Source organism: Bos mutus, chromosome X, assembly GCF_027580195.1.
Source record: "Bos mutus isolate GX-2022 chromosome X, NWIPB_WYAK_1.1, whole genome shotgun sequence".
In the NCBI taxonomy this organism is placed as follows: Eukaryota; Metazoa; Chordata; class Mammalia; order Artiodactyla; family Bovidae; genus Bos; species Bos mutus.
The window spans coordinates 29150823-29164230 of record NC_091646.1 but is presented as its reverse complement, the minus strand read 5'-3'; the positions used below and the strand labels follow the sequence as shown (position 1 = coordinate 29164230).

The 13408-nt window shown below is 41.5% G+C and overlaps 1 long non-coding RNA gene across 1 annotated transcript in view; it reads left to right on the top strand.

The window, feature by feature from the left end:
* Positions 1-9582: 9582 nt before the first annotated feature.
* LOC138986342 (uncharacterized) overlaps positions 9583-13408 on the top strand; it is a 32416-nt gene continuing 28590 nt past the window's right edge. The window contains exon 1 of the long non-coding RNA XR_011463175.1: positions 9583-9822. This is a non-coding gene — a long non-coding RNA (uncharacterized lncRNA). The remainder of the gene's footprint in view (positions 9823-13408) is intronic.

Sequence of the window (13408 nt, the reverse complement as noted above, 5' to 3'; positions counted from 1 at the left end):
GGGAACCCACTCCAGTATTCTTGCCTGGAAAACGTCATGGACAGAGGAGCCTGGCGGGCTATAGTCCATGGGGTTGCAAAAGAGTTGGACATGGCTGAATGACTAAAGAACCACAATAGCCACAACAAAAATATATATATATATATATATACACACAATACACATATACACGTGTATATATATACATATTAATATATACATACACAGTGGGATATTAGTCATAAAAAGAATGAAATATTGCCATTTGAAGCAACATGGATGCAGCTAGAGATTATCATACTAAATGAAGTAGTAAGTCAGAAATAGAAAGACAAACACCATATGACAGGGCTCCCCAACCTCTGGGCTGTGGACTGGTACCTCTTGCCAGATCAGTGGCAGCATTAGATTAGAAATGAAGTGCACAAGAAATGTAATGCACTTGAATCACCCTGAAACCATCCTTGCACCCTAGTCTGTGGGAAAATTGTGTTCCATGAAATCAGTCCCCGGTGTCAAAAAGGTTGGGGACTGCTACCATATGATATTACTTATATGTGGAATCTAAAATATAATATGGGCTTCTAGTATTCTCACCTGAAGAATCCCATGGACAGAGGAGCCTGGTGGGGTACAGTCCATGGGGTCACAAAGAGTTGGACATGACTGAGCGACTAAGCACAGCACAGCACAGGGATCTTGACGGGCTTCCCAGGTGGCGCTAGTGGTAAAGAACCTGTCTGCCAATGCAGAAGATGTGGGAGATGCAGGTTGGATCCCCGAGTCCAGAAGATCCCCTGGAGGAGGACATGGTAACCCACTCCAGTATTCTTGCCTGGAGAATCCCATGGACAGAGGAGCCTGGCGGGCTACAGTCATGGGGTTGCAAAGAATCGGACATGACTGAGTGACTAAGCACCCACACACACAAAATATAACACAAATGAACCTATCTATGAAACAGAAAGAGATTCATGGACACAGAGAACAGACTGGTGGTGGCCAATGGGGAGGGAGGTGGGGGAAGGACGGAGTAGGAGGTTGAGGTTAGCAGGTGGAAGCAGATTGCACATTCCATCATGTGTGGAATGAACAAACAAAGCCCTCGTTATACCACAGGGAACTATATTCAGTACCCTATGATAAAGCATAATGGAAATGAATACATAAAAAAGAAATATATAACTGAATCACTTGGCTGTACAGCAGAAATTAACACATTATGAATCAATAATAAATAAATAAAACTGCATGCCTGGACCAGCATTCTCATTCTGTTTTCCCTCCTCTGTTTGCCCATCACATGCCTCTTTTCTAGCACAACACATAAACTACTGATTTATTATATTATTTGTTTATTCCTGTCTATCCCCCACTAGACTGTAAACATTTTAGTCTGCTTAGTTCACTGTGGTATCCCCAGATCCTAGAACACTACCTGGATCATAAGCTGGATCTCAATAAATGTTAGTGAATGGAACGAACCAAGTGCTTGGCACACAGTAGGTACACAGAGAATGGCAGCCTTTATTATTGCTACGCTCCCAGAAGAAACGTTATTGGAGGGGAGTCAGTCAAGGAAACAACAGTGTATGCTGCTGAACCGCCATCCATCGAGTTGATGAGATCAGGAACCTGGGAGACATTCTAAATCAACTGCTTGCTTCTTCTCTCCCACTCACTCTCTGTGACTTGTTAGTTGGACCATTCACTCCTAGCAAGGCAGGAAGAGAGAGATGGGTTTCTTTGTAGCTTCATCCATATCACATCAACAGATCTTAGGTTTAGGTGTTTCAAACTCCCAATTTCATGTGCACTTGTAAGTATTAAAAGACAACTGCCCTGGATGTTTTGGGTACTCTTTGCTATTTCCCTTTTACTAAAGGATAAGTAAAAAGAATAATTATGTGGTGCAGTCACTATGGAGAGCAGTATGGAGGTTCATTAAAAAATTAAAAATAGAGCTTACCATGTGACCCAGCAATCCCACTCCTGGGCCTATATCCAGAAAAGAGGAAAACTCTCATTTAAAAAGATACATGCACCCCAGTGTTCATAGCAGCACTGTTTATAATAGTCAAGACATGGGAACAAGCCAAGAGCCCATCAAAAGATGACAGGTTTAAGAAGATGTGGTATTATACATACAATGGAATATTACTCAGCCATTAAAAGTGAAATAATGCCGTTTGCAGCAACATGGATGGACCCAGAGATTATCGTACTAAGTGAAGTAAGTCAGACAAAGACAAATACTATGATATCACATGATATCACTCCTTTGTGGAATCTGAGAAATTGTACAATGAGCTTATTTACAAAACAGAAACAGATTCATAGACATAGGAAATGAACTGATAGTTACCAAAGGGGAAAGGGGGGAGGAATAAATTAGGAGTATGGGATAACAGATACAAACTACTATACATAAAACAGTTAAGCAACAAGGATTTACTGTGTAACACAAGGAACTATATTCAATAACTTGCAATAACCTATAATGGAAAAGAAACTGAGTCATTTTGCTCTACACTTGAAATTAACACAGTATTGTAAATCAACTATACTTCAATAAAAATATGTAAGACTTATGTGTGTAATAAACAGCCTAAGATGTAAAAAAAGAGTAATAATGAATATTATTTTCATTTGCTATGTGTTGAACATGTCAGTAATATAGTAAGAATTATTAACCCCATTTTAGAGGAGTTAAATGGGTCTCAGTAAGAGAGAGCAAGAGGATTAAGGTGCTATATGCCCGTAAACACAGAGTAAGTCGGGTACCAAAGCCTGTGAACTTTCCATTATATATTTGAAGTAAAAGTGTCAACATTAATGAGAAAACCTGTATCACAGTAGAAGATCAGTTATTGGGGCAGGGGTAACAGACAGATATGAACATCTGATCAATTTCCTGTTCATCAAGTACAGGTTAAAGCTGTTTGAAAATCTATACGTGAAAGAACTTAAATTTTACTAGAGGGAACATGATGGAAGTTGATTTTTTTTTTTTTTTTGAAGTTGATTTTAAATATCCTGAATGGACCAAGATTAATTTAGCTCAGGGAAACATAATTGAAAATAGAATCTCTTTAGAATCACTGATCTCTGAAGCTCAAGAAATTGACACACAAACTTTTTCCTTCTTTGTCTGCCAGAATGTTTGGTAAAACTATTTTATTCACAAAATGATTTTAGAGTTGTTATAAAAGTAGGATATTTAGAATACCATAATATTATATAAAAATTTTATATGGTTAATATTTTAAAAGGCATCAAAGTATACAGAAAGAATAAATAAGCCATAGGTAAGTACTGAACATTTGGCATATTTCTTTTAAATCTTTTTTCTAACTTTGAGAGTGTGAGTGTAGATATATGTACAATTTATTGAGTAAAATTTGTTATTTTTCTATTAATAAGTACAATAACTTCAAAAGCACAAAATAAAGATTGGTAAAAGAGAAGTAAGGGGGTGGTAACATCTGAGCAAATATAAAAACATATCAACAAAACCTACAAGAAGTAAACTGTTACTGGCTGACAAATAATGATCATTAACTGTAGTAAGTATGATTATTTTCACAGACAAAGCAAAAGAATTGGTGGGAACATTTCTGAAAATAATGAGGGACATTAATGTAAAATCTGAAAGGGTTAGGAAAGGAAAATTATAAGAAGAACTTTTTTATTTTTAGAGGATACGAGTGAAAGGGCAGAACTCAAGTTAAGCTAGAAGATAGTGAGTGAGCTTGGTAGCTGTAGAGAGGAAGACATGATTATAAATTCACCCAGGCCCCAGCCACATCACAGACTGACCTCACAATTAGAATGCAGGGATCCTCTGCCCTGAGTAAAGTAGCTAATTAGAATAAAACAAGAGTGATGAGAACCATGGCAGGGGGAGCCAGGGGACAGAACACAGAGAAGGGCCCTATAATCCAGGGGGTCAGAAATATCTTCTCACAGGGTGTCAAGTGTAGGCCATAGGACTAGTATCCTCAGCAACTGGGAGATCAAAGGGATCAGATCTAACCAGTGTGAAACCTACCTACCTTACCATTGTGGTCAGAGAGCCCCAAGCAGGCAGTCCAAGAGGACAGAGGAGCACACTGTTTCCAAGTTGAAGTTCTTGAGCTGTTGTGCTGAGGTCTCAGCTGCATTGGATGTCAGTGGGGACTTCAAAACCATCAAGTGCCAACTCTCCAAATATCTCCAACACACCTGTTGATATGACAAAGTTGAATTTATCACTTACCTCTGTAAGCGAGAACCCCCACCTCACAAAGCTTTGCTAGTGTTTTAGGGAGGAAGGAAGTTCCAGTGGATTGAGAAATGAAAGCATGGTTTATGGTTGAGGGTCTTTTAATCTGGGACTTGATTAGGATTGGAGTAGGGACCTTGATCAGAGAAGGCAATGGCACCCCACTCCAGTACTCTTGCCTGGAAAATCCCGTGGACGGAGGAGCCTGTTAGGCTGCAATCCATGGGGTCTCGAAGAGTCAGACACGACTGAATGACTTCCCTTTCAGTTTTCAGTTTCATGCATTGGAGAAGGAAATGGCAACCCACTCCAGTGTTCTTGCCTGGAGAATCCCAGGGACGGGGGAGCCTGGTGGGCTGCCGTCTATGGGGTTGCACAGAGTCGGACATGACTGAAGTGACTTAGCAGCAGCAGCAGGGACCTTGATGGACTTCCCAGGTAGAGCTAGTGGTAAAGAACCTGCCTGCCAATGCAAGAGACATAAGAGAAGTGAGTTTGATCCCAGGGTTGGGAAGATCCCCTGCAGGATGGCATGGCAACCCACTCCAGTATTCTTGCCTGAAGAATTCTATGGGCAGAGGAGCATGGCAGGCTAAAGTCCATAGGGTCACAAAGAGTCAGGCATGACTGAAGTAACTTAGCACACACAGCATAGATCATGAAACCAAAAGCCTGGGATTGGTGGAAGCTGCAAGGGGAGGATTTTGAGGAGGGAGACTTAAAGAATTTCAGAGTGTAAACTGTTGATGCGTTCCACAGAAAAGTTTATGGATCTTTGGGGAGGATGCTGTAGTGAAGAAACCATTTGCCTGGACAGAGGAGTCCTGGAAAAGTCAGTCAGTCAGTTCAGTCTCTCAGTCATGTCCAACTCTTTGCGACCCCATAGATTGCAGCACACCAGGCTTCCTTGTCCATCACCAACTCCAGAAGCTTGCTCAAACTCATGTCCATCGGGTCGGTGATGCCATTCAACCATCTCATCCTCTGTCGTCCCCTTCTCCTCCTCCCGTCAATCTTTCCCAGCATCAGGGTCTTTTCCAATCAGTCAGTTCTTTGCATCACGTGGCCAAAGTACTGGAGCTTCAGCTTCAGCATCGGTCCTTCCAATGAATATTCAGGACAGATTTCCTTTAGGATTGACTGGTTTGCCCTCCTTGCAGGCCAAGGGACTCTCAAGAATCTTCTTCAACACCACAGTTTAAAAGCATCAATTCTTCGGCGCTCAGCTTTCTTTATAGTTCAACTCTCACACCCATCCGTGACTACTGGAAAAACCATAGCTTTGACTAGACGGACCTTTGTCAGCAAACTAATGTCTCTGCTTTTTAATATGCTGTCTCGGTTGTTCATAGCTTTCCTTCCAAGGAGCAAGCATCTTTTAATTTCATGGCTGCAGTCACCATCTGCAGTGATTTTGGAGCCACCCAAAAATAAAGTCTGTCACTGTTTCCATTGTTTCTATTTGCCATGAAATGATGGGACCCAATGCCATGATCTCCATTTTTGAATGTGGAGTTTTAAGCCAGCTTTTCCATTCTCCTCTTTCACTTTTATCAAGAGGCTCTTTAGTTCCTCTTCACTGTCTGCCATAAGGGTAGTGTCCTCTGCATATCTGAGGTTATTGATAATTCTCCTGGCAATAGTGATTCCAGCTTGTGCTTCATCCAGCCTGGCATGTCTCATGATCTACTCTGCATATAAGTTAAATAACAGGGTGACAGTATACAGCGTTAAGGTCTTCTTGTCCCAATTTGGAACCAGTCCATTGTTCCACGTTCAGTTCTAACTGTTGCTTATTGACGTGCATACAGATTTCTCAGGAGGCAGGTGAAGTGGTCTGGTATTCCCATTTCTTGAAGAATTTTCCACAGTTTGTTGTGAATCACACAGTCAAAGATTTTGGCACAGTCAATGAAACAGAAGTAGATGTCTTTCTGGACTTCTATAGCTTTTTCGATGATCCAACGGATGTTGGCAATTTGATCTCTGGTTCCTCCGCCTTTTCGAAATCCAGCTTGAACATCTGGAATTTCTCAGTTCGTGTACTGTTTAAGCCTAGCTTGGAAAATTTTGAGCATTACTTTGCTAGCATGTGAGATGAGTGCAATTGTGTGGTAGTTTGAGCATTCTTGGGCATTGTCTTTTGGGGGGATTGGAATGAAAATGGACCTTTTCCAGTCCTGTGGCCACTGCTGAGTTTTCCAAATTTGCTGGCATATTGAGTGCAGCACTTTCACAGCATCATCTTTCAGGATTTGAAATAGCTCAGCTGGAATTCCATCCCCTCCACTAGCTTTGTTCATAGTGACGCTTCCTAAGGCACACTTGACTTCGCACTCAGGGATGGTGGGTTCTAGGTGAGTAATCACACCATCGTGATTATCTGGGTCCTGAAGATCTTTTTTGTACAGTTCTTTTGTGTATTCTTGCCACCTCTTCTTAATATCTTCTGCTTCTGTTAGGTCCATACCATTTCTGTCCTTTATCGAGCCCATCTTTGCATGAAATGTTCCCTTGGTATTTCTAATTTTCTTGAAGAGATCTCTAGTCTTTCCCCTTCTATTGTTTTCCTCTATTTCTTTGCATTGATCACTGAGGAAGGCTTTCTTATCTCTTTTTGCTATTCTTTGGAACTCTGCATTCAGATGGATATATCTTTCCTTTTCTCTTTTGTCTTTTGCTTCTCCTCTTTTCTCAGCTATTTGTAAGGCCTCCTCAGACAACCATTTTGCTTTTTGCATTTCTTTTTCTTGGGGATCATTTTGCTCACAGGCTCCAGTATAATGTTACGAACCTCTGTTCATAGTTCTTTAGGTACATTATCATCTGATTCCTTGAATCTATTTGTCACTTCCACTGTATAATCATAAGGGATTTGATTTAGGTCATACCTGAATGTTCTAGTGTTTTTCTCTACTTTCTTCAATTTAAGTCTGAATTTTGCAGTAAGGAGTTCATGATCTGAGCCACAGTCAGCTCCCCATCTTATTTTTGCTGATTATATTTTCAGCTGCAAAGAATATAATCAATCTGATTTCGGTATTGACTGTCTGGTGATGTCCATGTGTAGAGTCGCTTCTTGTGTTGTTGGAAGAGAATATTTGCTATGACCAGTGTGTTCTTTTTGAAAAACTGTTAGCCTTTGTCCTGTTTCATTTTGTATTCCAAGGCCAAACTTGCTTCTTACTCTAGGTATTTCTTTTTTTTAATTTAATTTATTTTATTTTTAACTTTACAGTATTGTATTGGTTTTGCCATATATCAGGATGGGGAACTCTAGGTATTTCTTGATTTCCTGCTTTTGCATTCCAGTCCCCTATGATGAAAAGGACATCTTTTTTTTTTTTTTTTTTTTGGTGTTCTAGAAGATCTTGTAGGTCATTGCAGAACCATTCAATTCAGCTTTTTTGGGCATTAGGTGTTGGGGCATAGACTTGGATTATTGTGATATTGAATGGTTTGCCTTGGAAACAAACAGAGATCATTTTGTCGTTTTTGAGATTATACCCAAGTACTGCATTTTGGACTCTTTTGTTGACTATGAGGGCTACTCCATTTCTTCTAAGGGATTCTTGCTGACAGTAGTACATATAATGGTCATCTGAATCAAATTCGCCCATTCCAGTCCATTTTAGTTCACTAATTCCTAAAATGTCAAGGTCACTCTTGCCATCTTCTGTTTGACCACTTCCAATTTTCTTTGATTCCTGGACCCAACATTCCAGGTTCCTACGCAATATTGTTCTTTACAGCATTGGAGTTTATTTCTATCACCAGTCACAACCACAGCTGGGCGTTGTTTTCCCTTTGGTTCAGCCTGTTCATTCTTTCTGGAGCTATTTCTCCACTCTTCTCCAGTAGCATATTGGGTACCTACTGACCTGGGGAGTTCATCTTTCAGTGTCATATCTTTTTGCCTTTTCATACTGTTCATGGGGTTCTCAAGGCAAGAGTACTGAAGTGGTTTGCCATTCCCTTCTCCAGTGGACCACATTTTGTCAGAACTCTCCACCTGTGACCCATCCATCTTGGTTGACCCTACACGGCATGGCTCATAGTTTCATTGTGTTAGACAAGGCTGTGATCTATGTGATCAGTTTGGTTAGTTTTCTGTGACTGTGGTTTTCATTCTCTCTGCCCTCTGGTGTATAAGGCTAGGAGGCTTGTGGAAGCTTCCTGATGGGAGGAACTTCCTGGAAAGGTAATGTCAGTGAAGACAGTGGACTAACAAAGTCACATTTATGTAGCTAATTCCCTGGTGGTTCAGACGGTAAAGCATCTGCCTGCAATGTGGGAGACCTGGGTTCGATTCCTGGGTCGGGAAGATCCCCTGGAGAAGGAAATGGCAATCCACTCCAGCACTCCTGCCTGGAAAATCCCATAGACGGAGCAGCCTGATAGGCTACAGTCCATGGGGTCGCAAAGAGTAGGACACCACTGAGTGACTTCACTTTCACTTAGTTTCTTAGTGTCCAGGCTGAGTGTGGGGATGGACTGTTTTAATTCTCATACACAAAACATTTTACGAATAATTGACCTTAGGTATGCGTTTATTTTGTAGTGTCATGATCCTTCTGTTCCCCTGAACCCCGGGGAATGACACCTACTCTTCTTACTAGGTGTTTGCTAAGCCCTGAGATACTAATTAAATAGCTAGCTTTAACAGTTTGCTAAGCCGTTTAGGTGGATTATTTATTTAATTCTCACAAACACCTTGTGAAGTTGGCAATTCATTTTTTCAGAACATTGAAGTTGGCACTAATTCATTTTTTCAGAACATCAGGAAAACACAACTTCAACAAAGCTGCCTTATTCTATTCGTTTTTTTTTTTTCCCCTGAAGGGATCCAGGTTCAAGATTATTTGGCCATTCTGTCCTCTTTGAGGAAGTGATGGAGGCAGCCTCCATCTGCTCCACTTTGGATCTGGGTCACCCCCCCCCTTGGGATTCCTGGTGGCCCAGATGGTAAAGAATGCGCCTGCAGTGCGGCAGATCTGGGTTTGATCCCTGGGTTGGGAAGATCCCCTGGAGGAGGGCATGGCAACCCACTCCAGTATTCTAGCCATGGGGAGAATCCCCATAAACAGAGGAGCCTGGCAGGCTACAGTCCATGGGGTGGCAAAGAGGTGGACACGACTGAGCAACTAAGCAACAGCAGCACCATCAGCTTCCTTCGACATCGCGGCTTCACCCTGGGGTCGGTGACCCCTCTCATTGCAGAGGTCCCCGCCTCGGATTTGGCTGCTCGGCAGACCGGAAGCCACCCCACCCCCTCCCGCGCATGCTCCGACCATCAGGTGCCCGCCGCGCCGGTTTTTCTGGTTTCCGGCTACCAGGGGGCTCTAGGACCCAATCGCACGTGCTGGGAGGGGCGGCGGCCAAGTGGTCCGGGAGCCGCGCGTTGGGGCATAGGGGACCGTGGCTTGGAGCCCGGGAGGGCTGCGAGCCTACTCAAGCTGCTTTTCTTCTTCCATCACCTTCTCCTTTCGCTGTGCACGGGCCACGCAGTGGAACTGCAGCGGTGAAAACGACTGAAGTTGGGGCGCTGTAACCTCCTGGCGACCCTGAGGAGCGGCAGCGTGAGTTTCCCGGGTACCAGGAGGCCCTGGGAGGAGACACCTCACCCTGACTTTGTGGCAGTTTTTGCCATCCTGTAACGCAAAGGAGGGACTTGGTCCCAACCTTTGCCTTAGATCGGAGAGGTGCCCTTCCATCCTCTTGCCCTTGGAGGGGTGTGCTCTCCTCTGGAGTATCCCAGGAGACGGGCCTGGGGGAGTGGAGTTTGTATCTTTCAGCTGTTCTGGCAGTACTTCCTAGCCCTGTAAGGATTAACCAAATTGCTAGAAAACCCCCAAACAAAGAAAAATCATTAACATTCTCACAGATATGCTAGAATAGAACAATTCACCGTTTATGAATAGGGCTTGAGAGCTGCAAGAAATGAACTTGTTACCTGACTACAGTTTATTGCTTGGAGTAGGGGCCTAGGCACACTCACACTTAAACTGGCAGGCCACAGATTGTCCAGAGTACACACTGGGATCACCCAATCGGAAATGGATTCTACACCTCATCGTGCAGTATTCAGAGATGCTGACTTTGCTGTTTCTGTCAGCACAACCCAAAGCCCCAGTCGACAAAAATGCATCCGAAATTTCATTCACCACAATTCTTACCAGGTCTTGCCATGGAGGACAAAAGTTAATTTAGATAAAAACGAAATAATGTAATAAATTAATGGTATAAGAGCCTTATATTTTGGATACCATTAAATTCACTCATTTTGAGTGTACACTTGTTTTTAGTAAACTTTAGTAATTGTCACCACAGTCCAGTTTTAAAGCATTTTTATCACCCCACTCCACCCCCTAAATTCACAAAAGACTATTTGTAGTTTATCTCTCCTCCCGCCTCTAGTCCTGAGCAGCCATGTAAACTGCCTTCTGTCTCTGTAGTTGCTTTTTCTGAACAGTTCATGTGAATGGAATCATACAATATGTAGTCTTTTGTGAATGACTTCTTTCACTTAACATAATGTTTTTCAGGTTCATCCATGTTGTAACATATATCAGTACATCATTGCTTTATATGGCTAAATAGTATTCCATGGTATGGATATAGCACATTTGCTACCCATCTATTGGCCGAAGGACATTTATTTCCACTTTTTGGTTATCATGAATAATCCTATTGTGAACACATATGATGACATATGTGTTCAGTTCTCTTGATTTCACTGATCTGCTCCGGTGCTGCCATATCACCCTTAGCAGACCCTTGTTTTAACACTTAACACACTGTCTCTCCTCTAGAGAGGGCAAGGACCATGTTCACTTGTTCCCTGGTCTAGGAGTGGTATTTCTGGATCATAAGGTAACTGCATGTTTAACTTCTTTAGGAATTTCCGGACTTTTCTAAAGTGGCTGCCATGTAATATTCCCACTGGTAAATGTATGAAGGTTCCAATTTCCCCACATCCTCACCAACACTTGTTTTGTCTTATTGTCAGTATCTCATTGTGGTGTTAATTTGACTAGACTGAGTGGTAGTTGGTTTAGCTAGTTTTACTTCACTTTAATGAATACCTGTTTTAATATTTTAATGAAGGAGCTGAAATGAATAACACATGGTCACTCTTTGCAAGGAGCTAATGTATAGTTCCTTCAGGGAGACAGGTAGAGAAACAGATAATTACAGTTACAGTGTGTTAAATGCTCTGAAGGAGTTGAGCACAGCTCCCCACGAGCTGTGGAGAGCAGAAGAAACCTAACATAGCCTGGGGAGAGGATGGCCGAAAGTATTAATTTTTTTAATTGAAATATAGTTGGTTTACAATATTGTGTTAGTTTCAGGTATACAACAAAGTGATTCAGTTCTATACATATGTTTTCAGATTCTTTTCCATTGTAGATATTGAATACATACAAGATATTGGATATAGTTCCCTGCATTGTACATAAGTCCTTGTTGTTTATCTATTTGATATATAGTAGTGTGTATCTGTTAATCCCAAGCTCAATCATAATGAAAAAAAGTGTAATTTTTCAATTCCATTTTTTTCATTAGTAGACCATATTACAAAACCATGTAATCAATTATTATTATATTTCGGGTTTCATCAATAAAAAATTATGGAAATTTGTTTTTTTATGTTGTTATATAAGTACCTACATAGTATTTTCAATTTTGCTTCTTGGCCCATATAGCCTAAAATATTTACTATCTGACCGTCACAGAAAAAGTTTGCCAACTCCTGGTTTAGTAGAATAAACAGACGTAGAAAGCAGTTGCCATGTACTTGTTGGGTGACCTTGGGAAGTCACTTTACTTCTCTGGCCTTGATTTTTATTATCTATAAAATAGAGATAAAGGGTGATGGGTGGATGAGATAAGCTCTAGAGTGAAAACCCGCCCATCCCCTAAATTTTTATAAATGATTTAGTTTTGCAAATATTTGAGATACTACTGTGTTCTAAGAACTGTTAGAGGTATTGAGGATACAGCAGGAAACAATGTTCTTGTCCTGAAGAAGGATACTGCTCTAAATGAAAGGAGATTTAGGTTGCAATGTGTGATCTGAGATTGGATCTTTAATTTGAATAAACTAGCTTTATAGGGAATTTTGGGGGAAAGTAGGCAAATATAAGTATGGATGGGTCTTAGATGAGATGAAAACTTTTTTTTAAGTGTTTTGACTATGCCTCATGGCACCCCACTCCAATACTCTTGCCTGGAGAATCCCATGGATGAAGGAGCCTGGTAGGCTTCAGTCCATGGGGTCGCTAAGAGTCAGACACAACTGAGCAACTTCACTTTCACTTTTCACTTTCATGCATTGGAGAAGGCAATGGCACCCCACTCCAGCATTCTTGCCTGGAAAATCCCATGGATGGAGGAGCCTGGAAGGCTGCAGTCCATGGGGTCGCTGAGGGTTGGACACGACTGAGCAACTTCACTTTCACTTTTCACTTTCATGCATTGGAGAAGGAAATGGCAACCCACTCCAGTGTTCTTGCCTGGAGAATCCCAGGGACGGATGAGCCTGGTGGGCTACTGTCCATGGGGTCGCATAGAGTCGGACACGACTGAAACAATTTAGCAGCAGCAGCAGCATGGCATGTGGGATCTTAGGTTCACTGCAGTGGAAGCTTCTTAACATGGAATGGTAGAGGTTGATAATTGAGAAAAAGCAGTTATAGAGTTACAAAGCATTGTGTGCATGTGTTATGTCATTTTGGTAGAAAATACATATATATATTATATATACTTAGAAAAAGATCTGAAAGGATATATACTTAGCCGTTAATAGTGACACTTTCTGGGTGATAGAAATAGACAGTTTGTTAATTTTAATTTAAATTTATTTGTTTTTAATTGGAGGATAATTGTTTACAATATTGTATTGGTTTCTGCCTTATAGCAATATGAATCAGCCACAGGTATACATATGTCCTCTCCCTCCCGAACCTCCCGCCCACCTCCCTCCCCATCCCACCCACTCAGCACCGGTTTGAGCTTCCTGCAACATACAGCAAATACCCACTGGCTATCTGTTTTACATATGTAATATATATGTTTCAATGCTACTCTCTCAATTCATCCCACCTTCTCCTTCCCCCACTGTGTCCACAAGTCTGTTCTTGTTTCTAAAATTTATATTTTCTA